The sequence below is a fragment of the Gopherus flavomarginatus genome, chromosome 19 (genome assembly GCF_025201925.1).
Source record: "Gopherus flavomarginatus isolate rGopFla2 chromosome 19, rGopFla2.mat.asm, whole genome shotgun sequence".
In the NCBI taxonomy this organism is placed as follows: domain Eukaryota; kingdom Metazoa; phylum Chordata; order Testudines; family Testudinidae; genus Gopherus; species Gopherus flavomarginatus.
This window is the reverse complement of record NC_066635.1, coordinates 2241363-2269186: the sequence shown is the minus strand read 5'-3', so window position 1 is coordinate 2269186 and position 27824 is coordinate 2241363. Positions and strand designations below refer to the sequence as shown.

The 27824-nt window shown below is 53.1% G+C and overlaps 1 protein-coding gene across 2 annotated transcripts in view; it reads right to left on the bottom strand.

The window, feature by feature from the left end:
* The window catches only part of LOC127037470 (claudin-3-like), a 134986-nt gene extending 118996 nt beyond the window's left edge, over positions 1-15990 (bottom strand). The window contains exons 1-2 of one of the 2 annotated variants that reach the window (XM_050929230.1): positions 15887-15990; positions 910-1000 (exon numbers count right to left, since the gene is read on the bottom strand). The gene's annotated coding sequence lies outside the window, so the exon portion shown is untranslated. Of the gene's footprint in view, positions 1-909; positions 1001-15795 lie in introns of both variants that reach the window. The other variant, XR_007770373.1, reaches the window with a different exon arrangement.
* Between the last annotated feature and the right edge of the window lie 11834 nt (positions 15991-27824).

Sequence of the window (27824 nt, the reverse complement as noted above, 5' to 3'; positions counted from 1 at the left end):
AGGTGTAGAGCTTTTTGCAGCAAAGTTGTATCGACAAAGTGTCAGTGTAGACATTGTCCTTGGTTATGTCGCTGTAAATGGACCCCAGGAGGTGTCCCACAATACTCGTCCTGACCGCACTGGTCATCAGTTTGAACTCTGCTGCCCCCACCCAGCTACACAGGTATCTGCCCCTCCCCTTTTAAAGGCCCAGGAATTTTTGAAATTCCACTTCCTGTTTGCTCAGCATGGAGAGCTCACATCGCATCTTCCCAGCTGACCATGGTGGCTCCATGCAGTCAAAGTTCTCCCACTTGGAGCACACCTGAGTTGCTGGATCTGCTGGCACTGTGCAGGGAGGAGGCTGTGCCACCCTAGCTCTGCTCCAGCTGTGGGAACTTCGATACCTACACTGTCAGCTTTCTCGCTGCATGTTGGAGAAGGGCTATGAACAGCACACTGTTATGAACAGGACATGTATCGGTGCCATGAAAAGATAAAGGAGCTGAGGCAGGTGTACCAGAAAGCAAAGGAGTCCCACCATCGCTTGGGTGCTTTGCCGGAGTCATGCTTCTTCTATAACGAGCTGGACACCTCCTCGGAGGCGACCCTACCTCCGCTGTCCAGAGCCCTGTGGATGCTTCAGTGGGGCTGGAGAAAGCGGACAGCAGATTCAACCCCAAGGTCAACGTCATGGATGAGGAGGTCAAGTTGGAGGATGATGTGGAGCACATGGCAGGGTTGTCTGGTGATGCGGTGAGTCAGGACCTCTTTTCCACTCCTGAGGGGTCTAGCCAGTCATAGAATCATAGAATATCAGGGTCGGAAGGGACCTCAGGAGGTCATCTAGTCCCACCATCTGCTCAAAGCAGGACCAATTCCTAACTAAATCATCCCAGCCAGGGCTTTGGCAAGCCTGACCTTAAAAACCTCTAAGGAAGGAGATTCCACCACCTCCCTAGGGAACCCATTCCAGTGCTTCACCACCCTCCTAGTGAAAAAGTTTTTCCTAATATCCAACCTAAACCTCCTTCACTGCAACTTGAGACCATTACTCCTTGTTCTGTCATCAGGTACCACTGAGAACAGTCTAGATCCATCCTTTTTGGAACCTCCTTTCAGGTAGATGAAAGCAGCTATAAAATCCCACCTCATTCTTCTCTTTTGCAGACTAAACAATCCCAGTTGCCTCAGCCTCTCCTCATAAGTCGTGTCCTCAAGCCACTTAATCATTTTTGTTGCCTTCCGCTGCACTCTTTCCAATTTTTCCACATCCTTCTTGTAGTGTGGGGCCCAAAACTGGACACAGTACTCCAGATGAGGCCTCACCAATGTCAAATAGAGGGGAATGATCACATCCCTCGATCTGCTGGCAATACCTGTTAGCCTTCTTGGCAACAAGGGCACACTTTTGACTCATAGCCAGCTTTTTGTCCAGTGTAATCCCCAGGTCTTTTTCTGCAGAACTGCACTTAGCCAGTTGGTCCCCAGACTGTAGCAGTGCATGGGATTCTTCCATCCTAAGGGCAGGACTTTGCACTTGTCTTTGTTGAACCTCATCAGATTTATTTTCAGTCCCAGCAGTCTGGCTCTGGTGTGTATGATGCAGGAGAGGAGAGCTCTCTTAAGTGATCTTTGAGTTGATACTGCTCAGCTGTACAAAGTACAGCTGTCTTTTGCTCTGTATATTATAGAAGTGGGTGAAGGGAAAGAAATGTACAAGACCAGCTGTGTTTGCAGTGCAGTGGAACAGTGTGTTGATGCGCACCAAGATTTCACAGGAATCCTCCAGACAGAACGCTAGAAAACTTTCCTGGAGGTAATCGCCAATCCTCTGCCAAAGGTTCTTTGGCAAAGTTGCGTTGTTCCTTGCCCCATTGTAGGAAACTTTCTTGCGCCAATCAGCAATCACTTGTGTAGGGACGAAAGCATCACACAGGTGAGCAGCATAGGGAACCGATCTGAAGCCACATGCATTCACAAGATGCACCCTTACTTACTTTCAGGAGTGAGATATCGGCTTCAATGACCCCTGCCTGTGGAAAATGATGGCAGAATTTACAATATTGTCCCTAGTTGCCTGCAGTGATCACCTTAAAAAAATAGACCCTTGGCCCCATCTTGAGTGCTCCTCTCCGTGGGCAAAACTCACAATGTTTAAGGTGTTCAATGAGCTCTGTGCTTGCCAAAGGATTGGGAGAAACTGATTCGTATTTAAAAAGAGATGTATTTTACTATAATGAGTTGATGCTGTGAGTACACTAACAATCATGCTTCTATTTATTGTTCCTTGTGCTTCTGCAGATGTGGCCTTCAGAGGAACCCCTACACACCAGTGGAGCGCCTTCCCCAGACAAGGAAGTAACCAAGGAGGAACAACAAGGACATGTTACGAGAGGTGCTCCAATCCTCAGAGGCTGAAAGACACGAACGCAAGGAGTGGAGAGAGAGACTTTAAAGGAAAAATTTAAAATAGACAGGACAGAAAAGAGAGCCAGGAGCAAATTGTCATGGGCCAGGAGTGGATGATAAAAGTGATGAAGGAGCAGAGATGTTGAAGTCTCTAATCATGCTGCAGGCAGAACACATGTCTGCTTGCCTCTCCCTGCAGCCGATACAGAACTGCTTTCCATGCCCTCCCCAAACTCCTCCCACACATTCCTTGCAACTTCCCGGCCCATCTCATTACCCTATTCACTTCACCCTTTCAGACGGCTTCCAAAATTATAGCTGTACTTACACACAACCCTGAGATCCTACACTGCCCTTCACTGTTATCTCCCTTCCCTACCAAGCCTTTTGGGTCTTATTTGTTGGTATTTAATAAAAACATACTCTCTGAAAGATCATCTTTATTTTTCTCCAAAACACGGTGGTTGCTGCTGGAACTAATACAGTGGCAATTTAATGACTACAAATTCCAGTCAGGAATCAAAATTTTCATGCAAGGGGCAACAAGTTAACAAAGCATGGCAGAATGCTGTATAGAAAGGCACATTACTGATACTCATAGTCAAAATGTTGCCACAAAGCCTCTCTGATTAACTACTGTGCCCTTCTAATAGCTTGGCTCAAAATCAGCTGCCAGGAAATCTGCCTCTGTGCTCCACCCAGGGGAAACATCTCACCCTTAGCCTCACCAATATTATGGAGTGTGCAGCAGGCTGCTATGACCATGGGAATATTTTCCTCATCTAGGTCTAACCTGCCATAAAAACATCACCAACGTGTCAAAGACACGTTCTACAGTCATTCTGCACCTGCTCAGCCTATTGTTGAAGGGCTCCTTGATGTTGTCCAGGTTTCCCCTATAAGGCTTCATGAGCAATGGGAGTAAGGGGTATGCGGGGTCTCCCAGGATCATTATGGGCATTCCAACATCTCCCATTGGAATCTTCTGCAGCTTTCTGTAGAGCCAGTGTTCCTGAAGATGCGTGCATCATGCATGTTCCTGGATTACCCCATGTTGATGTCAGTGAAAAGGCCATGGTGAGCCACATGTGCCTGAAATTCCATAGGGAAGGATACCTTTCCATTGATGTACTCTTTTGTAAGATGATCTGGGGCCAAATTTGGGATATTCATGCCATCTATCACTCTGCTGAAGTTAGGAAATCCCATTGCCACAAAGCAATCCACTATTTCACGCACACTGCCAAGAGTCAAAGTCCTTTGTAGCAAGATGCAATTAATGGCCCTGCACACTTGCATTAACGTTGGACTTCCCAGCTTCCAACGGTTGACTTCCCAACTCCAAACTGATTCATGACTGACCTAGAGCAGTCTGGAGTTGCCAGCTTCCACACAGCAATTGCCAAGTGCTTCTCCACCAAGAGGGCAGCCATCATTTTGGTGTCCTTGCACTGCAGTAATGGGGTGAGCTCTGCAGAGTTTCAGGATGGTGGCTTTCCTCATCCAAAAGTTCTGCAGCCATTGCTTGTCATCCCAGACCTGCATAACCGTGCGATCCCACCACGCAGTGCTTATTTCCCAAGCCCAAAAGCGATGGCTTACCACGTGCAGCTGCTCCATGAATGCCAAAAGGAATCTGGTGTTGTTTCTTTCTATGGCACACAGCAGATCAGGAACCTCTGATTCCTTGTTCCGATTGGGAGTGCATGATATGCTGCATGACCATCTGCGATGTGATCATACCAGTAATCACAACAGTTGAGAGCAGTGCAGGGTCCATGCTTTCAGACAGAGATGGTGGGCATACAGCAAACAGGGGCCACTGAAAAATACTATGCAGTGCAGTTGGAAGGCCATGGAACGATGAGATGGAAAAAACTGCATCATGGGACATTAAGCCCACACCTGTGATGCGCTGTGATCCACTCTGCCTTCCCAACAACCCTGAGCTGCAGAAGGTGGCAAGTTGCTCCCTACAGGTACGCTGTCTTGAGGTAACCCTGGGACAAGAAGGGCACTCCCCTTACCAACAGAGGGTTCAGCTGATTCTCAAACTCCCATTCCCCACAGACATAACCGCTCTGAGATCCTTCCTGGGCGTGGTTAACTTCTCCCGAGATTTTATAGAAGGCGTTTTCAGAAAAAGCAGCTCTGTTGCATTATTGTTAAAGAAAGGGGCAGAATGGAACTAGGGCCCGCAGGAGCAGGAAGCCATGGCCCCAAGCCCCAGCCCTATCATATCCCCGGGGAGAACCATTTGTATTGCAACTGGCAACGACAGACAAGGGAATGGAAGCTGTGCTAAGCCAGAACCATGGGACAGGTCTCCGACCTGTAGCTTCTGCCTCCAAGACCCTGAGTGAGATAGAGAAGGGATTCACCCCATGTGAGGAGGAGGTCCTGGCACTCGTTTGGGCACTACAGCATTGGGACTATCTGGTGGGTTTGTCCCTTGTGTTACTAAAAACAGCCCACTCCCCAGTGAAGTATATACTCACTGGTAAAATTAACAATGGCCACGTATCTAGCCCTAGATTGGCAAAATGGACCCTGGCTTTGTTAAACGAAAGTGTAGATATGGAAAAACCCCAGTACTGTCCCCAATACCTTACGGCCTCCTGAGAGACGGGGAAGAGCACGAATGCCCATTACCTGTGCCACTGCCTCGGGATCCGTCGCTTTTCGAGGGAGGGGCCGTGCTGAGTGAGATGCTGGGAGTAGCAGATATTGTTTGGTTTGTGGAAGGCTCTTGTTTTTACGAAAATGACCATCCGCACCTGGGCTTCGCTGCTGTAAAAGTGCCTACAGGCGAGGTGCTGAGGGGACAGCGTGCACCATACTCTGCCCAAACAGCCAAAATTGTGGCTATAGCAGTAGCCCTTGAGAATACCCCCACGACTCAGGAGGTCACCATTTTCCCAGACTCCGACTGGGTCCATCGGTCCCTAGTGGATTGGGTTCTGGAATGGAACAAGAGAGGGATGAGGTCTGCAGACGGGAAACTCATAGCTCATGCTGACAAACTGACATATGTGTGGGCATTGGCGGAGGGCTGGGATACCATGGTACACTTGGGGAAAGTCAGAGCACACATCAAACCTAGCAGGCTGCAGCTCCCGCAGCTCTCCCGATCTTGACAGCAGCCCTTCTATGAGGGCAGAGAAGGGGGACTGTTGGGTAAGCAGGTCTCAAGCCATTGGAGAGTCTACAGGTCACAGCCAGCCCCTCACCCTACATGTGGGGACTACCTGGCAGCCATAATAGTGTCAGCTGTGGAGGTTTTCTGTACACCACCCGCTCTGAGAGTGCAAAGGCCAGTGGTTATCTATCTATCTATCTATCTATCTATCTATCTATCTCCACCCCACCCCACCCCATGCACTCTCTCTCTCTAGCCCCATACACATCCCCTCTCTCTCTGGGCTAGGGTTTTGTGCTGGTGCCCATCACCCTAATACCTGTGCCCCTGCCAGACTAATAGCTTTGCTCATCTTCTGTCCCTTGCGGGTGTAACTCCCAGTGCCGGGATGAGTTAGGCCACAGGCATACAGCCTGCTCCTGTAAATGTACTCTGGGACCCCGCAAGGGAAGCGTGCTAGACTCTGCCCCCAGAGGGCCGAAGCTCTGATTACTGTGCAGAGCACCTATGTGTGTCATGCCCCAAGGCTCCCCGTGCATCACTCCCATCCTGTGCCACGAGGGACCCGGACAGAACATTCTGCCTGGGTCGCTGGTTGCAAATTGCAGAGCATGCTGAGGTGGTGTCCCCCCAGCCATGTCTCTTACACCTGCCTGCCACTCGCATATCACAGGTGTGCGGCTCCCACTGCCTGCTTGGGAAAGAAGTGTCGCTTCCCCAGGTGGCACTGGGAGCCATGGCGTGGAAGGCAGCCTGTGCCCCTCTGTCACACACGCAGGTCCCCAGGCACTTGCAGTGCAGATGTTGTAGGCAACACCAATGCTTGTATTAATTCTTGGCTGCCTGCTCCTTAGCCGGCCAGCCAGGTATGTAGCTATTCCAACAATTTCCTGCTGCATTGGGGAAAATGGCTTGATATAAATACACAATTCAAATAAACAAATCCTCGGTGCTAATGGCATTGCAGACGGATTGCGTCGGCGGGCAGCGTGGCCAGCACCCCAGCGCCCTGCCTGTGTTCCGTTTGGCAGCACAGGCAGCGACCGCTGCCATGGCAGTGTCACAGACATGAAACCCCATCGCTGCTTTCGTGATTTATTAACAACTTTCCCTCCCCAAAACGAGTCACGTCCCCGGCCAAGAAGTTTGCTCATGCGAGCGGAGCCAGGCAGCTGGACGGCATGCTGGAAAAAGGAGTCGCTCTCGGAGGGCTCGATCCCTCCCCTCCCTGAGGTGGAGGAGGACATGGGCCTGTTCACATGAGCAAGGCTGGCCCTCCCTCCCTCCGCCTGCCATCTTCGCTGCCCAGTCAGGAGAGGCCCCACGAACCCCTTGCTGTGCCCTGTGCTTGTGAGCGAAGTTTCCACCGGTGCACTTGACCACTCACTCGACTCCCCTCAGCAGGTGCAGCAGCGGCGGGGCAGTTACGGTGCCTGGAGCCAGGCAAAGCCCTTTGAAATGGCACCCTGCCCCTCCCCCATTGCTGACCAGCTGGGCTAAAGCCACAGGTGTCCCTAGTCCCGCTGAATCCTGGATCCCAGAGCCGAGGCAAAGGAGCTGGGGATCCAGGCAGATTGTAAAGGAGGAAACCTGCCCTATTCCCCCTCCCGGGGCAGTGGGCAGATGAGCCCCCACCCCTCCTAGAGCAGCAAGAGAAGACTTGTGCCCAGCCTGGGTAGAATTACTGGGATTCTGGGTTTCCCCTGCTGACACAGAGCGGACACTCCATGGGCAGCCCTTCCTGTGTGGGGCGTGGGGGCGTGGGCACAGGACCATGTGCTGATCAGCTGCTAGAGCACAGGGTGCTGTCTTTTCCTCCTGTTTAGCCCAGGGGCTGCGGCGTGCAGGGCTCTCAGCCCAGGCAGCTGGTGCATTTGCAGGCTGGAGGCAAGATACTGAAGCACTGGCAAAGGGGGCAGATTCCCAGCCCCAGACGCCCATGTCACCTCCTTATCCCCATGCAGCTCCAAGCAAGGCACACCCGGCTTGGCAACTGTCATCGGCGCAGCCTGGAGCTCGGTCTCTGGTCCTGTCTGCCCTTGGCTTCTGCAGAAACTGTGCCGAAGGGTGTCAGGATGCGCGAGCCCCAGAGGGGACTAGGCCACAGTACGGAGCGGGGCCCTTGAGCTCACCCAAGGAGTCCCCAGGGGAAGAGTCTAGGGCCTGGGGAGACTCCCGCCATAACACATTCCTGGTGCTGCCCACATTGCGCCCGCACACCAGAGGGACACCCCGTTTGTGCAGCTGTCCAGTCACCCCTGTCCCTGGCTGGACTGGAGCCAGGGGTCAGGTCTGTGCTGCCTGCCCAGGTTCCTTGCAGGCGCCTGTCTCCTGACTTTTCCGAGAGGTGGCTTCCACCCCGCCCAGCGGCGCGAAGGGAAGGGCCTGACTACCCTGCTGCGCCCTGAGAGGAAGTGGCTGCGAATGACATCATGTGTCAGGCAGATTAATGAGTGAGCTCAGCGTGACGCAGGAATGGTGCCCAGGGCTGGTTTGTTTAACTGATGACTGGAATTTGCATGGAAACCATTCCCAGCCGGGGAGCCAAGGCATGTGGCCCTGGCCTGCTCGCTCGGGCCACGGGGCAGTCAGAGGCCATTTCCCTCGTTCAAAGGTCACGCCCAGTCTCCGTCTGTGCGAGTGCAGGGTGAGGAGGCGAACTGGGCCTTCCACGCAGGGTCAGAGCGGCATCCGCTCAGTGTGGAGGAGGCTTGACGCCTGGCCTGGAGAGTGGAGTGAGCTGAGATGCAGGACCGAGAGCCAGATGACTGGGGAAGTGGAGATGGATGAGCTGGTGCTAACAATTCCCTGGCTCAGCAGCTGGCTTCCCTACTGCGCTTATCAGCTCCCTGGCTCCTAGTACAGGAACATCTATGCTGGTTTGTCTGCAGCCAGGCGCTCACCTTGGCATCACTCCCTCTGTTCTCAAGGTGGCAGCCTAGGCAGAGGCAGCTCCAGGCACCAGCGCTCCAAGCGTGTGCCTGGGGCGGCAAGCTGCGGGGGGCGCTCTGCCAGTCGCCGCTAGGGCAGCAGGCAGGGTGCCTTCGGTGGCTTGCCTGCGGAGGGTCCACTGGTCCCACGGCTTCGGCAGACCTTCCACAGGTCCACCGAAGCCACGGGACCAGCGGATCCTCCGTGCTTGGGGGGATAAAATGTCTAGAGCCACCCCTGAGCCTGGGTCTTTCCCAGAGTCACTCTGCATCTCCATGCTGCTGCGCTGCCCTCCCTGGGTTTGGGTTTGGGAGACTGTCTTGGGCATCACATTTCCCACTCCAGGGGAAATATCTCTGTCCCCATCAGACTGCTGATGCCAGGGCTCGGGGAGTCAGGCTTTCCCATCCTCAGAGCCCCCCGGGAACCAGTGCTTGCTGGAGGCTAAGGTGTTTGCTTATCCAGGAGCCCCCTATCCCACTGTCAGACAGCATCACTCGCAGCAGGACACTGGTGGCAGCCACCCCAAAGACCAGAGCCTCATGAACAGAGCTGTCAGTGACGTCCCAACGCTCACACCCCCCTGTGTCCTGCTCTCTGCACCTCCCCATCCACTGGCATATGGCACTGCTGGTCAGCAAAAGGCCGTGCAGAGATCCCATCACATGGTTTACCCGTCGAGTCCATGGGGGTGTGCGGTGCATCGGGGCACCCACCGGCAGCCATAGAGGGCCTGTGAGGAGCCCAGGGGCACCCCAGGCTGCCCAAGTCTTTTATTGGCTCTGCTGTCTGTAATGACCACAGGAGCAGCCTGCCACCGAGGAATCCCTCAGGTTTTGCCTGTGCCCAGAGCTTCCTGGGAAAGACATGGGGATCTGCAGCTCTAGGGGCTGGGGTGTCGTGTCCCTGGGGCTCTCTGGGGCTGCCAGACATAGCAACAGAGACAGGTTCCGGCAGGATCCTGGCTCAAGGGAGCCCGGGCAGTGGCCAGCCTGAGCTCAGCTTTAACCTGAGCTTCCCTGCGCTGACTGCAGAGCTTTCGGAGCGTTAGCAGCTACCTTAGAACTGGTCACCTTGTTTGGAAAAGGCTGCTGCAAACACTCGCTGGCTGCAAACCTGGTCCCTGAAGGGGCTGGCCAGGCCTCCCACAGGCGTTGTCTCACCGCAGGGATCCCCGGGGAGACAGTGAGTGCTGGCACCTCAAGGCCCAGTTTCAGCATCACAGAGGTCATGGCCCTGCCCCTGGGTCCCAGCACTGCAAGGGTCACTCCTCAGGGATGGAGTTCCGGCTGGGGCATAGACCAGACTGGGAGGATCTGTGACACCTTTCCACTGTCTGGGATCACATGGCCATGGCCGGGTTTCTCCCCATACTGCTCAGTTGCCCACCTTCTCCCTGTAGGCCTCTGCATTTCCCAGGGCCCCTGGCCATGTCCAGGGCTCGTGTCCATGTGGGAGTTTGCTCCAGTGTCGCTAACATGCAGTGTGTGGCCAGGAGAGTAAGGCCATTGCAGAGCAGAGCGCTGGCTTAGTACCTGGCTGATGGGAAAACAGGAGTGGGGACTTCCAGTCTTTTCTGTCATCTGGGCTCAGTTGAGGGCAGGTCTGGTCTCTGGGGATCCAAATCCTGAGCCGCTGTGGCTGCAGGCGGTGGCCGGAGACCTGGGCTGTGTCCTGGGGCTGGTAGGCTGTGGCAGGAGAAGTGGATTGTCCCGCCTGAGGCCGGTCTGCAGGCTGGCGTTGCAGACAGGCCAGGTGAGGGGCCTCGAGTGCTGTGTTGGCCGGCGGCCGGGAGACCCCCTGTAACACTGAGCCATTCGCGCCTCCTTTAGCTTTCCCGGCACCTGTCTGCTTGGCTGGCTTCTGCCCCCTCATTGGCTGCTGGGGATTGCTGTAGTCTCCCCTTCTCCCACTGGTTGGGGGGAGAGGGGCTGCCAGGGTAACTGGAGGGGGTCACATCCCCCCCTCTTCCCTCCTGCTGCCAGGGGAAGTCAGCAGTGCTGGGTTCTGTCAGAGCCCAGGGGGGCCACATGGAATGACTCTTCTCAGGGGGCACCATCCCGTTGCTAAGGGTTGGGGCTACACAGTGGAGAAAGCAGCTCCACATCGGTTGTGCCTTCCCCTGAATGACCCTGACCTTTGCTTGTGGGGGGTTTAGTTCCCATCAAGCACCCTTGCTCTGCACTCACCCGCAGGGCCCCCGGATCTCCACTTGCAAGCGGGCCACTGTTCTAGCATCTCCTCTTCAACAAGCCCTGCTTCCCCCTCGAGATCTGTCCCTGCATTGCGGCTGCACATGCACCTGTCCGGTGAGTCTGGAGCCAGCCATGCGGAGTCTTCATGCAGCATGAGCACTTCCTGAGCTCCACTGCTTGGACTCCTCATGGCCCTTGGCTATGCTGAAGTAGGGCGCCCTGAGTTGGAACCACCATGTCCAGCCCACAGTTGTATGGAGACCAGGCCTTGAAGCCAGCTGGGAAGTCCTTTGTGGATGCCCCTCTCTGGCCCTGTGGCCTGGGCAGGCAAACCCTGGCTGAGGTTCCTTTGTCTGGCTCAGCCAGGCAGCAGTGGTTTGGGGTCCTAGGCCCCTCCTGAGCTGTTCAGTGTACGGCCAACAGGTGAGAAGCCCAGGGACTGAAGCAGGGAGCCGTGTGTTATGAAAGTCAGTCCCAGAGGGCTGCTCCTGGGGCCAGGCAGGGAGCCTCAGCTGAGGTCTCAGCACAAGAGAGTGGCCTGTGTGCAGATGGCTGCCCCCTCTGTCCAAGGAAGCAGGGCTTATGTCCATCCTGTGCACTAACTAATCCCACTAGACCAGGACCCAGCTGTGCCTCCTGTTCCTGGTGCTGCTTTGCTGATTCTGCTCAACAAAGGGCAGCAGCTCCTGGAAAGTTGCTGGCCATGCTGACAAGTGCAAGCACCAGCCCCTATGGGAGGCAGCCAGAGAATGAACAGAAAATGTGCTAAAGGGCAGAGTAAAGGGGATTTGGCCAGAGAGGCAGCTTGAGTCCCCATAGCACCTCCCTACTGAGCTAGCTACTCTTCCATCTCTGTTCCACTCCTTTCTTTCTCCCCACCTCCTGTGCCAGCTGGTGTCTCCTCGCCTCAGCTGCTAGCCCACTGTGGCTGGGCTGGGCCATCCCGTCTGCCCTGCGCACTTAGGCACTGCCTTTCCGTGAGGAGTTCATCCCGTTTCATGGCATGCAAAATGATATAAAACTGTGCAGCCACTAGGTGGCTCTTCGTGTAACATTTTAAGCACAACAACCATTCCTGAGAGTGCATTTAAGGATCTCATGGAAAACACTCTGGTGTATCTCTCTGGGAAGGCAGCTCTGTGGCTAGTCCATACCTGGTACAGAAGCCTGATGTGCTAGTATCAGTCCTGCAAGAAGTACCTGACATGGAGTGGGAAACAAACTAGCATCAGAGGAGAACAGAAACAGAAAGAAAATAGCAGCAAAGATTGCAGAATCTCATCAACATGCCGCTCTTCAATGCCCTTCAGAATGGACAGACTGGAAGCAAGATTTCACATGGTTACAAAACTCCATAAGGAAACTGGGAGCATTCAGGTATCAACATTAATTGAGGCGGTGGGGAAGCAAGCAGAGCATATCTTGAAATCCTTTGACTTTACTGCAGACGATCACAAAGATGACTAGGAGAGAGTTCTGTCTATGCTTGATGCATACTTCGCACCTCGGAGAAATGTGGTTTCTGAAAAAAGATTCGAGAAAATTCAGGAACTGAGAGAAAATGTTGCATGTATTGTTAGAAAACTGTGATTTTGGGAATGCAAAACATGAAAATAATTGTAAGGTAATTACAGGTCTTGCAGACAAGAATCTTTCACAGCAACTATGATTACAGACAATCAAGGGCTGTTGTTTGGGGATCTGTCATGTGTGATGACACAGCACCAGCCTGGAGGGTGAAAATGAATCTTCCTGGGAAGACTATTGGCTTTAAAATTGACTCAGGAGCAGATGTGACCATCATTTCAGAAGGGACTTATAATCCCCTTCTGCCCCTCCCAGAGCTGAAGTCACTGACACAGCTCTGACTAGCCCTGGGGATATTCCGAACTGCATGGGCCACTTCACCAGTAACACAAGACAAAAGCTGGGCACTCAGAGTGCACGTGATCAAAGACCAACAACCTTCTCTGCCACAGCGGGGCAACCATGATGGGCCTAGTGAGACAGAAAATCAATACAGTTCAGAGACACTTGTTCTGACCCCTACTGAACGTCAAAGGCATCATAATAGTATAACTGTTGTAAATGGTAGGAATGCAGAACTTAAAGCGGGAGATGGAATGGATTGTACTGGTCAGCCACTAACTGGTGCTAACCTCAGGCATAGCTGCCTGGGCATTCCAGGATCTCCTAGTGAATGTACCTCTGGAGCGTGTCTCTGGGAAGGAAGCTTTGTGGCCATTCCATATTGGTACAGAAGCCTCACGGCCAGTAGCAGCCCACCAGCCCTATAACTTGCTGTGTACGAAAAGTACGACACCCGTGGCCAGCTGATCAGCTGCTCTGGGCAGGGTGCAGGCTCTCAGCTCACTTTGGCCCAGGTTAACGTTCTCTCCCTGCACTCCACATGCCCACAGGACCATGTGTCCAGTCAGCAATGTCCCAGGAAGGGGGATATGTTGGAGCATCTCCTTCAGAGACTGATGAGAGAAGGGGGTGAGTAGAGGGAAAGAATGATGTTTTGGAAAGGGTATTGCACTGAGATCCAGGAGATCTGGCCTCAGGTCCCAGCTCTGCATTATGTGACCTTGGGCCAGTTACTAACTCTCTGGGCATCAGTTCCCATCTGTACAATGGGGATAATGATCCTTCTTTTGCCTAGCCGGAGTGTGAGCTCTTTGGGCAGGCTGGGTCTCTCACTAGGTGTCTGTGCAGCGCCTTGCACAATGAGCACTATAGGTGTGACTGTATCACACACACAACACAGAGGGCTAGAGGGGAAAAAAGGGGAGATTGGGGCACTGAGGGTGAGAATGAGAAAGTGACAGAGCAAAGGCGGAGGTGTGGGGAGAGACACATATGGAGTAGGGGAAGGTAGGAAAGGCATAGATCTGGGAGGAGGGCGAAGGGGTTAGTGGAGACTGGCAGAGCATTCACTTGCTGGGAGAGGGGAAGGCAGTAGTCAGTCCAGACCTGTGCTTATCTGAGCCCTGGGAATTACTCACACAGGTGTGGCCAGGATCCCAGGCTCAGCTGTTCTGAAGGGAGGGGCGCATGAGCACTGGGCTCTGTGTTGCTCTGGCTTCCTGTTGAGGCTGAAGGAAGAGAAGAGTTAAACGCTGGTGTTTGAAACGTGAACTTTCAGGCTGTTTCTCTGCACAGCCAAGTGCTATTTCCACTCTGTTCAGTTCCCATTAAAGCGGAGGTCGCCCTCCACTTTACTTAATAACTGGGCTGTTACAAAATCCCCCAAGTATTTCATCAATCATTGCTCTCTTTGATCAGTGAGGTATGTGACACTTCCACTTAATCACAAGCATCTTCCCGAGATGCCTAGAACCTGCCCAATCAAATCCAACATTTATTTAATCTTGCCGGAATTTATACGTGGTGTCCAGTCCTCATTCGAGGCAGGAATCTGGAACAAACAGAAGAGCAGAGTCGATAAGATTTCATGCTTTTGCCACATGTGAGATTTCCGGCATCTCTGGAAGGGATCAGAGGTAAGTGTGAGAGGCAAGACTCACTTCTCAGACACCCTGGAAGAACATTCTCTGCAGCTGGGCACTTGGGCACGCAGTCATGAAGGGGCTCGCTGCTCCAGGGCTGCGTTGCCAAAACTACTCCACCAAGCTGCCGATGGCACCATTGGCAGCTGTATGGAGTGTTCCTAGCCTTGCTGCTGTCCTAGCGACTGAGGGCTTGTTCTGGATGTGGAGCGGTACACCCAGGGGACTGAGCCTGGAGGGACGGAGAGCCCAACGGAGCAAGGGCTGGGGGGAGGTACATGCGAAGAGAGAGGGGGAGCCCTGGGGGGCCCAGATCTGCAGCCTGTTAGGGGGCAAAGTCACAATCGTCAGGACGGAGCTGCTGAATGAAGAAGGAGGGTGCCGTGCTGAAGCAGCACTCGTCCAGCTCGCAGCCACAGCAGGAACAGACCCCAGAAAAAGCTGGATCCCTTCATGGGCCTTAACAACAGGTGTGACAGCAGCGAGTCACTGTGTCCCCAGAATGACCCAGCCAGTGGCTTTGGGGAGAGCAGGATCCCCTCCATGGGGAAATGTCTGCAGGAGTCCCAGAATGGAGGCTGTTTTTTCGGGAGCCCAGCCTGAAGCCACTGTGCGGGCAGCTCACAGAGCCATCTCCTGTCCCAAGCTCTTGTCAATTCTCAGTCGCTAATGACCATGTTCCATCTTCCGCCCCTCCCAGGCTCTTCCCATGTCTTCCCGCTCCCTCGTTCACCATGGCCTGGAAACCCATCCCTCCACTCCTGTCCTGGCAGCTGGAGCGCTGGCCCATGCAGACATCACCATCACCTCTGGTCTGCCCGGTCCCACTGGCCCACCCATAACGCTGGTGCCAAAGCCTTCTCCATTGTGTAGTTAAACTTCAATCCGCTTGGCACCCCACCCAGCTTGGCAGGGTCTGGCGGGCCCAGCTCCCTGCTCCCTGCCTGTGGCGAGCTGTGCTGCAGCGGTGTGAGGGGAAACTAAGCACTCAGAGGGCACCCTGAGGAAGCTGCTAATGGCAGAGCATCCCCCGACCCCGACCCTCCAGGCCCATTGGGAGCCGGGACAGATGGGATTGGACGCTGCAGCTGCAGAGCTATAAGGCTGTTTCTCACTCTGGCCCCAGGAATATTTAATTATTTATACAACATAGAACAGATTCAATAGGCTCCTGAGAAAGTCTTACGCTGGAATACCCCAGAACCAGGGGTTCAGTCACTTATTTGGGAGTCCCTGCTTGGCCTGGATGTTGGCTTCTCATCCCAAGGCAGAGCCCTGACCACTAGGCTGCTGGCCAGGCCGGCTTCTCTCTGTTTTTTCACAAACCATTCTGAGAAGCCTTGGATTTGTCTCGGTGCAGAACAGGGACATTTCTGAACTCCTGAAAGGTTCCCCAGGATGGAAAACCCATTTCCTGCAAAGTTCCATTCAGGCCATGATGCCGAGACCAGGCCTCCTGTAACTGCTTCTGCCCCGCGCCTCAAAGCTATTTAGAATCATAGACTCATAGAAGATTAGGATTGTAAAGGACCTCAGCAGGTCATCTAGTCCCATCCCCTGCTCAAAGCAGGACGAGCCCTAACTAAATCATCCCAGCCAGGGCTTTGTCAAGCCAGACCTTAAAAACCTCTAAGGAAGGAGATTCCACCACCTCCCTAGGGAACCCATTCCAGTGCTTCACCACCCTCCTAGTGAAATAGTGTTTCCTAATCTCCAACCTAGACCTCCCCCACTGCAACTTGAGACCATTGCTCCTTGTTCTGTCATCTGCCATCACTGAGAACAGCCGAACTCCATCCTCTTTGGAACCCCCCTTCAGGTAGTTGAAGGCTATCAAATCCTACCTCTTCTCTTCTGCAGACTAAACAAGCCCAGTTCCCTCAGCCTCTCCTTGTAAATCACATGCCCCAGCCCCCTGATAATTTTCATTGCTCTCCACTGGACTCTCTGCAATTTGTCTACATCCCTTCTGTAGTGGGGGGCCCAAAACTGGATGCAATACTCCAGGTGTGGCCTCACCAGTGCCGAATAGAGGTGGATAATCACTTCCCTTGATCTGCTGGCAATGCTCCTACTAATGCAGCCCAATATCCAGCTTCTCATCCACTGTAATCCCTAGGTCCTTTTTTGCATAGCTGCTGCCTAGTCATTCCATCCCTAGTCTGTAGCAGTGCATGGGATTCTTCCTTCCTAAGTGCAGGACTCTGCACTTGTCCTTGTTGAACCTCATGAGATTTCTTTTGGCCCAATCTTCCAATTTGTCTAGGTCCCTCTGAACCCAGGGCTGGCTCCATATTTTCTGCTGCCCCAAGCTGCAAGAAAAAAAAAAAGGCAGATCATGCTGGCAGTTCGGCGGTGGGTCCTTCGCACCCTCTCCTCGTCTTTGGCGGCACTTTGGCGGCAGCTCAAAGAGGAGGAGAGGGACTGAGGGACCCGCCACCGAATTCCAGCTGAAGACCCACACGTGCTGCCCCAATAGTGGACAAAGTGCCACCTCTTTGTATTGGCCGCCCCAAGCATCTGCTTCTTTAGCTGGTGCCTGGAGTCGGCCCTGTCTGGACCATATCCCTTCCCTCCAGTGTATCTACCTCTCCCCCCAGCTTAGTGTCATCCCTGAACTTGCTGAGGGTGAAATCCATCCCATCATTAATGAAGATGTTGAACAAAACTGGCCCCAGGACCGACCCCTGGGGCACTCTGCTTAATACCGGCTGCCAACTAGACATTGAGCCGTTGATCACTATCCGTTGAGCCCGACAATCTAGCCAACTTTCTATCCACCTTATAGTCCATTCATCCAATCCATACTTTTTTAACTTGCCAGCAAGAATACTGCGGGAGACCATATCAAAAGCTTTGCTAAAGTCAAGATATATCATGTCCACCGCTTTCCCCATATCCACCGAGCCAGTTATCTCATCAGAGAAGACAATCAGGTTGGTCAGGCATGACTTGCCCTTGGGGAATCCATTTGTGCCTTGTGGAGCTCAGCCTTCCTCTCTAAGCTCCCTCACCCACCAGTCTCTCCTCATCTGAGAATTCTTCCAGTTGCCGGTCCTGAGCCCCCTGTTCTTTCTTTCTGCTGTCGGCATGAGCAGGCCTGGATGCAGTTTTACAGGGATGGCCAAGAGATGATCTAGAGACTGGAATTATATTATTTATGTATCCAAACATCTTGGTTGCTTCTGCGAGTGCTGCTGCACGATGAGCAGAGCTCTCCACCTGTCTGCAGCCATGCCCAGGTCTCTTTCCTGAGCTATTACAGTTCCTCTGGAACCCAGGAAAGTGCATAAGGAACAATTACTCCCTCCTGTGTGTATTTCCTTGCATGTTTCAGCACAGTCCCACCTTCAGTTAGCTGGATTAGATCTGAAGTTTCCCACAGACTAACTAACCAAAATAATTTTTTATCATCTGCAAATTTTGCCACCTCCGTCTTACATGCTGTTGGTCCACCCTAAAATATTCCTTTGATGGGCTGTAGCTTTGTGGCTCCCTACCTGAGACCCTGAAGTCCTACCTCCACCCCACCCCAGGAAGCAGTAGAGGAGGGTCTTCCAGGCCTGTCTAGAGAGGCCTTGTGGAAACAGCCACTCAGATCCCAGCAGATCCAGATGAAAGGAGCTGCAGGGCCAAAGGACCAGAGGCGCTGGATGGGGTGCGGTGGGGTGTGGTGGGGTGCACCTCTCCTGTGTGGCCACAGGAGCTGGAGGGATAACCAGAGTTTGTTTGCTGGGTTTGCAGCTAGAGAGAACCTAAGACCCTTAACCCTGAGCTAAGCGTCAAGCTAAAAGGGGCCAAGTAGAAAGAAGCCCAGGGAAGAAACAGCAACAAACTGCAATTGAGCAGGGTATAGCTGTCACGGAGTCCCCGGGTGATGCTCTGGAACTGCTCCCCACAAAGCCAGTCAGGACTCTCCCTCGGAGCAGATTGTCTTTAGGGCAAGAAGCTCACATGTAGCATTCAGCATGTGCCCCTCTGTGTGCTTCCCACAGCGAGTCCACCCAGTCGGGGTCCTGCACCCACACTTTGCAGTCAGACATGACTCTCAGCCAGCCAGTAAGACAGAGGTTTATTTAGATGACAGGAACACAGTCCAAAACAGGTCTTGCTGGTACAGACAACAGGGCCCCCCTTAGTTAGGTCCATCTGGGGCCCCAGGGAGGTCATCGCCCTGCTGGGAGGTCCGAGCCTCCTCGGGGCTCCCCTCCATTTCCCAGCCAGCTTCCAAAAACTCCCAAACCCCCTCCAGCCCCTCCTTTCCGGGCTGTGTCTCTTTCCTGGGCCAGGAGGTCACCTGATCTCTCTGTCTCCCACACCTTAACATCCCCTTGCAGGGGGGAAGGGCCTGGCCATTAGTTGCCAGGAGACAGAGGGTCGGCCAGAAACTGAGGCCCGCACACAGTATTCAGAGGGAACATTAAAACCAGTCCCACTTCATCACAATAGCACTGTGCATACCATCCCTGGGCTAAAGCCCGGAGTAGTGAGTGGCCCGGGTTCCCCTGCCAGACACAGTAGCATAAATTCCAAGGAGGGGACAGAGCTTATTTGAGAGCTCGAAAACAGGGGTGGATTTAAAGGACTCAGAGCTGGCACTAAAGGCATGTGTGAGGGCAATGGGACTGTTCATTTATTAGACTTTTTACCTCCTCAAAAGGGGGTCAGTTGGGCTTTGTGACTTGGACAGAGGGCCAAGCCATGGGAGACGTCCCAAGATCAGCTGGCAGCCTGCGGGCGGTGCCGGGGCGAGAAAAGAATTTCAGTACCACATTCAGCCACTAGGAGGTGCTCAAGTGGTGAGCACATTACAATTCCGCTCCTTCCTCGGCGTTTTATTCGTATTATCTATCACCCTGTTGTGATCACATAGCCAGGTAGACACATGCTGCTCCTGCATCTTCCTGTCCAAATCAGTCCCTCCAGGGGTACCCCCTGGGTAAAATCACTCTACTTCATGGGGTGCCCAGAACTGCATGTGGTTTTCTAGGAGTTGTTGCACAAGAGCAGGCCAGAGATGGGCTACCTCTGAGTACAGCCTCAAACCACGTTGGCCCATTTTGCTGCCACATCACATCGCAAACTCTTTTTTTTTTTTTTTTTTTTGCTGTCCATTCTCATTCTTAAATTCCTCCCGGCTCTGCAGCTTTCCAGCTTTCTCCCTCCTGGGGAAGACTTTTCAGATTATTTCTCTCAAAACAGATTAGCTGCATTTTTCTAAGTTGAAGCTCACGTTTTTTCTGTGCATTTTTCTAATCTCTCTCCCTCTCCCACACAGAGTCTCTCTGTCCTTACTGGTGTTCTCAGCAATTCCCATCATGGCAGAATGCCTGAAGCTCTTTAATGGGCAGTGTCTTTCCTCTTCCAGCTCATTAATTGCAATCTTTAGATAGCATCTTCGGTACCAGCAGATCCCTACCCCATTGACATTTGACGTTGGCCTGGGCCTTTCACCTGTGACAATGTGGCTATTTAAGCCATTGGAATGAGTTTTGAGAATGAGATTTTGGGAGACATTGTATCCGATGCTGCACCACCATCCAGTCATATTTGCCTCGTGCTGATCCTGTGATTCTTTCCCTCCAAAACAATCCAGTTTGTCGTGCCAGGGTTGTTCTTTGCAAGCTTGCACTGCCAAATGCTCATGTTTTGCCACCTCAGCTATTGAAAGATGGGATTTCTCCTAATACATGTTTGGTTATTTTATAAGGGACTGGCCTCAGTTGTGTTGGGTGGCAATTGCCAGGATAATTCTGCTTCCTTCTTTGGAGTTTTGCCCCACAATCTCTTTCCGCCTTGTCCCAGCACTTCCCCAGTTTTCAACAGTAAACATCTGGTTCATTCAAAGCCTGAGCCTGTGAGCCAGTGTGCACCCCCAGCCCTCGCTGCCCTCAGCTAGGCACTCGGCCCCTTGAAGGATTTTGCTCTTCCTGTATTTGCTGCTTCCCTCACTGATCCAGGATACAAGTTGCCTGGATTGGTTGCTCTTACCTCACCGGCATCTGACCAGCGTCATTGTGTTAGCTTGTAACTGTATGATCCACAGAAGGCAGCACAGCACGGAGCAAACGGGGAGTCCTGAAGGGAGCTCAGCAACGAGCTCACTACAACAGCCCCTCATTCCTTGTGCTCTTTAGACACCTGGCTGCATGTTCATGGGTCAGTGGCACTGCACCTGGGGCGAACAGGTCCGGCTGTGTGACTGCTCAGTGGCCTCACGTCGGGAAGAAGGAAAGTCCTTTGGTTCCTGGAGCCCAGAGGAAGTGTTCACTCCACCCCTGCCAGTCAGCGGCAGGCCTGTCCCAGGTGCCAGCCGTGCCATGCATTGTCTATTGTCACAGCTTCTCCTCAACATTCACAGCTCACCGGTTACCCAGCTTCAAGAGGGGACAGGGCCATTGGTCTGATCCCATCAGCACAGCTGGGCTACGGGGCTACCTGAGCCATTAGTCAGCTGGGTGGGAGGGAGGGTGAGCTGGGCCAGGAGTGAGACTGGGAATCACAGCTCCTCTATTCACTGGTGCTGGGGGGGGAAGGAATGAGACCGGTGGGAGGGGGGGAAGAAGAACAGAATGAGAGATGGGGCGCAGAGGCGGCTTAGCAGGGCCCACGGAGGGGTGGAGCGCACACAGCATGTGGCACGTGCACAGAGAGACGGTGCTGGGGGAGGGAATGTCAGTGTGAACCATTCAGAGGCTATTGCGCAGGGCCTGCAAATAAAGCAGCCCCACTCCACCCATCTCTCTCACATCGTAAACACGTCCATTTCCTTCCCGCCTGGGAAGAGGCAGGCCGAGTTCTTGTCTCCCTCGCTGGCTGGCTCGTAGCTGGCTGATTGCAGCTGGCTGGCTGGTCACACGGCAGCGCACAGTCCCACATGACCTTCGCCCGCCAGATGTGTCTGCAGAGGCCCAGCGCCAAGCCTCCCAGCCCCTCGTCCCCACACAGCCGCTGCCAGTGCGCAGGACGCTTGATTCCCACACACCTGTGGCCTCTGGGGAGGGTGCCCATGCTGGCCGAGCTTGTCTCCCTCAACAGGGCGTGGCTACTGCCACTGACTCCTTTAGCTCAAGGGAGAGTGCAGCTTTCCCCACTCCCAGCAGTCAGGAGAGGCCAGCCGGGGCAGAAAACGTTTTCTGCTTTGTCTCCCCATGCCCACCCCAGGCTGAGCAAAGCAGAAAAGGCCAGTCAATCAGAATGGAGCAGAAAAAACCAGCCAATTAGAGCAGAGGGGGTAAAAACAGCCCAGCGCTGCCCAGGGAAGTTGCCTGGTCACGCACCCTGGAACCAGCCCTGCCAGCAGTCAGCAGGGGTGGGTGGGACAGTTGTGCAAAGCAGGGCAGGCAGCTCACACTGCAAGCAATGAGGGCCTGGGAGCATCCTACCAATGACGGTGGGGCTGGTGTTTTATGCAGCCCCGGTTCATTACAGCAGCAGGGGCGGGAAGCCTGCTACTTGTCGTGTGCATGGCTGGGGGCTTGCCTGCCAGCCAGGCGGGGGGATGAGGATGTGAGGCAGCCCACAGCACTGTGGGGTGAAGTAGGATGAAACGCATCATTGATCAGCTGTTTGCAAACGCTCCATCTCTGGGGCAGGAGAGTGACAGGAGCCATTGCGCTCCAGCTGGCCCAGCCCAGAGGTGCAATCTCTCATAATTCCCACTCAGCCCAGGGGCACAGACTCCAGCACGGCAACTGAGGTAAGATCCCGCGGCACAGAGGCCTGGCCATGAACGCAATCTCAGCAGAGACGGTAACGGGCAGAGATGGCAGCATCTCCAAACCAGACACAATTGCACTCGAGTTCCTTGCTGCACAAGACAAGCAATAAACATTCCTGGGGCTTGTTTTCAGCCTGCTTCGTGGAATAAATCTCAACCCGTCTCTCGTCGCCCTCTGGTCCCATGGAACAGTGGGTTCTTCTTCCATGAGTCACCAAGTAGTGCTACAGCGATTCTGCAGGCTGAGATTATCTGTCCTGAGATGTGATGGGACAAAGGCTGAGCCAGCTGGGTCTTGGATGCGACTCGTATACCAGCAGCAGGGGCTCTCTGCTCCCTCTGCCACTGCAGATGACCGTGAGCCATATCTGCTCTGTCCCCGCAGAAACCAGCTCCCAGCACAGCCATGAAGGCCGTCAGCTCTGCCTCCTCTCCCAGCTGCTTTTGTGCCCTCCAGCAGTATCCTGGAGAGCTCCAGCATCATCAGCTGCATTGTGCTAATTACAGCCACACTGGTTCTGAGAGCTCCACTCCCCATTTCCTGTGCCCCAGGCCCAGCCATGGCGCTTGGGGCTCTCGTACCTTGTGTGTCACTTATCTCCCCAACCCCTCTTCTGTCTGCCCAGCCAAACACCAGAACATCGCACTGGTAGAGGAGAATGTCTGCAGGGCTAAATGAGATCCATGCATGGACCAATTGTGTCCTGCCCCAAGCCGAGCCCCGCAGAGGGGAGCAGAGCCTGCAAGGAGATGCCGCAGTGGAAGGCTGCGGGATCCTGCTGGATCTCAGGACTCCCTAGAGAACCATAAAGCCCTGCCTGTGGATTGCCTGGGGGAGCATCAAGAGAGGGACTGGCGTTGGTCGAATCGCCTGCGGGAGTGATGGGAGCGGGACCGATGTCGATCCGATTGCCCGCGAGAGTGACGTGAGTGGGATCGACGTCGGTCTGACTGTCCATGGGATGATGGGAGTGGGATCGACATTGGTCCGACTGCCTGTAGGATGACGGGAGCAGGACTGACGTCGGTCCGATTGCCCACGGGAGCGACAGGAGCGGGACCGACATCAGTCTGATTGCCCACGGGAGCGACAGGAGAGGGACCGATGTCGGTCGGATTGCCTGCGGGAGTGATGGGAGTCTTTTGTTTTGTTAAGTGCTCACTAGAGCTGAAATCTCTTCTGGTAGGACGGCATATCTGTGGGAAAAGGCCAAGACGTGAGTGAGACTTTGCTGCTAGGGATAATGCCTGAAATGTGGGCCCCTTACTGAATGAGGGAAGCAACCTAGTGACAGATGATGTGGAAAAAGCTGAAGTACTCAATGGATTTTTTTGCCTCGGTCTTCACAGACAAGGTCAGCTCCCAGACTGCTGCACTTGGCAACACAGTATGGAGAGGAGGTGAGCAGCCCTCAGTGGTGAAAGAACAGATTAAGGACTATTTAGAAAAGCTGGACGTTCACAAGTCCAGGGGCCCAGATCTAATGCATCCAAGGGTGCTGAGGGAGTTGGCTGATGAAATTGAACAGCCATTGGCCATTATGTCTGAAAATTTGTGGCGATAGGGGGAGGTCCCTGAAAAAGGCAAATATAGTGCCTATATTTAAAAAAGGGAAGAAGGAGGATCCGGGGAACTACAGACAGGTCAGCCTCACCTCAGTCCCAGGCAAAATCATGGAGCAGGTCTTCAAGGAATCCATTTTGAAGCACTTGGAGGAAAGGAAGGTGATCAGAGACAGTCAACATGGATTCACCAAGGGCAAGTCACGCTTGACCAACCAGATTGCCTTCTATGATGTGATAACTGGCTCTGTGGATATGAGGAAAGCAGTGGATGTGATATATCTTGACTTTAGCAAAGCTTTTGATACAGTATCCCACAGTATTCTTGCCATCAAGTTAAAAAAGTATGGGCTGGATGAATGGGCTATAAGGTGGATAGAAATCTGGCTAGATCGTCAGGCTCAACAGGTAGTGATCAACGGCTCCATGTCTAGTTGGCAGCTGGTATCAAGCAGAGTTCCCCAGGGGTCAGTCCTGGGGCTGGTTTTGTTCAACATCTTTATTAATGATCTGGATGATGGGCGAGTTTGCACCCTCAGCAAGTCTGCAGAGGACACTAAACTGGGGGCGGGGAGAGGTAAATACGCTGGAGGGTAGGGATAGGGTCCAGAGTGACCTAGACAAATTGGAGGATTGGGCCAAAAGAAATCTGATGAGGTTCAACAAGGACAAGTGCAGAGTCCTGCACTTAGGAAGGAAGAATCCCATGCACTGCTACAGACTGGGGACCAAGTGTCTAGGCAGCCGTTCTGCAGAAAAGGACTTGGAGATTACAGTGGATGAGAAGCTGGATATGAGTCAGCAGTGTGCCCTTGTTGCCAAGAAGGCCAATGTCATATTGGGCAGTATTTGTGAGAGCATTGCCAGCAGATCGAGGGAAGTGACCAGATCTCTCCAGGGCCCGAGGAGTCAGTCTGTGATGTCAGCAATGGGTTGTGGCAGCTTGAGTTATATGATCCATCCAGCTGCCCGGCAACTTTTGCCACACCTTGTGGTAGGTACCTTTGGGCACAACTGTGTGAGCCTGGCCACAGGGGTGTCCAGTGTAAACTGAACCAGACACTAGAGGGACTCTCCAGAATCCAGATTATAGCTGATGACATTCTTATTGTAGCAGGACATGTCAAGGGGGAGGCAACCCACGAACCAAGACACCTACCTGTGACAACTAAACAGGTGCTGGAAGTGGACTATTGGGCTGACCACAAACAAGCTGAAGTAGAGGACCTCAGTTCTCCTCTTCATTGGACGTCTGTTGACTTCTGAGGGACTCTTGCTGGCCCCTGAGGCACAGAGCCATTAAAGAATAGCCCAGACCAAAGATGTGAAGGGATCCAGTGATTTATAAGGATGGCCTTACCAGATACTGCACACCGCTGCAGAAACCTGAGAGTCCTCAAGGCAGCTAACACACCATGATGCAGCTGGGGAAGGGTCAAAGACCAAAGTGCAGACACCTGAAAAGCAAAGAACATTATAAGTGAGCCCCAGAGCTAAAGTCCTGCCGCCCTGCAGTGCAGTGGCAGCACCTCAGGAGGAGCAGACTGATGCCAAGCCAAAAGCCGCTTTGCTAGCAGAGACCTTACAGACACAGGACGGAGCTGTGCAAAGCCAGGAGCTCCTTGTCTGTGGCTGAAACAATTTCATCCATTTGGGCACAGGGTGCAGGTGCAGTCTGATCACAGCATTGTGAGGATAGGGTGCTGGAACAGGAGACACAGAAGAGTTTGGAGGAGGCATTAGGAAATCAGTCTGTGTGCACATGGCTGGAATGTTAACTGCTCTGTTAATAGCTATCTTAATGAAGAACGAGTTTAGTTTTAGAAAGTCATGAAACAGCTTTAACGTGAGATTAACCAATGAGATCTGGGAGAAGCAATTTCTCTCCTCTCTGAGTCCCCTGGCTTCTGGTTTCAACACCATCAGATCTGCAAGAGGGTGGCGTCCCCTTAGTCCTTTGCATAATTAATTGTTGTTGGGTTTCTGGGTCCGACACAGAGGCTCTAATTAGTATCTCATGTAACTGAATTTCTGCTGTCTCCTTCTAAGCGCCCCAGTCAGCAGGGACCTGTGCTCTGCGGCCTCGTCCACCTCACCCTCTACTTCACCTTGGCCTGTGAGCCCTTCTGCCCCTCTTATCAGTGACTTAAGGAGCTGGCAGAGCGGCTTCAAGAGGTCATGCTCCCTCTTTAGGAGGCCAGCTGGCTGTGTTGGAGGCAGACTCTCCCCAGGAGTCTACCACTTTCTCCACATTGGAGTCTGGAGGTGGGAGAGAGGCTTTGAATAGTTACTTGCGAGCCTGATTTTATGCCAGCACAATATTTGGCATCCAGCCTGGGTGCCATTTGCACAGCTCATGCTCTGGATGGCCACCAGAGCCAGCCAGTTCTTGGATTTCTTGCTGTGGATTCAAAAAGCAAGAGAGGAAAGATAAAAAAGACTCAGAGCACAAGGAAACAAGGGGCCTGTACTGTACACGAACAAGAGTACCTATCCCCTGTAGCAATTGCTCAGGCACGGCCATTCTCACTATGGGTGCTCCCCTTTGGTTGGTGAGTGCCCCTCAGCATATCACCCCCCAGCACTGGACACGCTGTGGCAGTCTTGTGCTGGCACCAGCTGCTCCAAACATCTGCCTGGCTGGTAAAGGTAAAGGCTGACAGAGCAGGAAGGGTGGAGGCTGGGAGAGGTGACATGGCCCTGGGCAGAGCGTGGGACAGAGGAGAGCAGGGCAACTGGCATGGCAGAAACATTCAGACAGGGCAGACAAGCAGACAGTGGGCGGCACGTTCTGTGACTGGGACTTGTATCCCAGGGCAGGAGTCCCACAGGTACCAGTTCGGGGCAGAGGGCCTGAGGCTGGGGAGTCCTGACATCTGTGGGATGTTCCCAGAGCAGGGCTGGGATGATGTCCCTGTTCTCTAACCTCACAATGGCTGCTGTGTCTGGGCTCCCTACGACTGCGACCATCTGCCTGCAGGCCAATGCTCAAACCACTGAGCTATCCCTTCCTCCATGTAGCAATGGACCAATATCATGATCAGGATTCTTTTTTGTCCGTAATATATGTAAAAAATTCCTCTTTATTGTCCTTAATTCTGCTGGCCATAGATTTCTCTTTTTGTGCTTTTGCTCCCTTATCAATTTTCTACAATTCCTAATTCTGATTTATATTCATTACTATTAATTTCCTCATTCTTCCTTTTGATATTTATTGTTCTTTTTATTTTATAGCTGCCTTCACTTCCCCTGTAAACAAGCCATTTTTTAACCAATATGGCCTTCTTTCTCAATTATGGGTTCACGATGTAGCACCACAATTGTATGTGCTTATATTCCCAGGGCCCCATGCAAATCAGGATGGTGCTTGGGGCCAGATTTTCAAGGGCCCAGCTCCCTTTTAAGCATGTAGATATGAAGAGCTCAGCACCTGCTGTGCATTCACCATGCTAAGCACTCTCCATGCTTTGCGCATATATATCTGTTCCGTGCAAACTTGAGGTACTGTTCTCCCTAAATTCCAGGTGCAGATACAGCTGCTCGGTGAAAATACATCAGTGGCATCAGGGAGTGACCTGAACTGCAGTGACATTTCCTATGGGTGAGAATGGGTGGCCAAGCCAACAGGAATAGCCCCGACCCTCACCGAGGGCAGCCCTGCCCCCACTCAGAGCTCCTCACCAGATCAGGGCATTAGGCATCATATCCAGGATTTGGGAGGTCCTAGTATCTGTGTGAGGAGCTGGTGTGAGCACAGACAACTGCTGTTTTAATCTCTGGGCACCTCACTATAGGAACGATCTTGATAAACTAGGCAGAGTTTGGAGAAGAGGCACAGGAGTGCTCAGGGGGCTGATGGGAGCATCTCCAAGGAGACAGTCAAAGAGCTGCATCTGTCCATTATGGCTAAGGGACATTATAACCCTTTGCAAATAACTGAAGGATGTAACCATCCTGCTTCCACAGAAGAGGTGGGACTGTGACTTACTGCTGATAGCTTTGACCAGTTCTGCACTATTAACCTGATTCTGAAATTCCTCCTCTGTGCTGCTCTGCCAGAGTCAGTGGCTGGGCAGCTTTGGAGCAATCTGACAAGGTGCAGGTAAGACGAGAAGGGAGCTTGTTCACTTTGGGAAGCTTTGTCTAACTTTGGGAGATGTACCCCCAAAGCAGCAAGGCCTGGACACTTGCTCTTGGTTTGTCTCCTGTGTGAGGGATGCAGCACTGGAGCACTTTCAGGGGCTTCCTGGTGCATTTTTCAGTTCCTTACTGGATCTTTGATTTAGGGCTTGAGAAGCCCTTGGGCCCTGGCAGCCTTGGTGAACCAATGGCTGGAATGTAAAGCCATAAATTCAAATTAGAAAGGGGGGTGG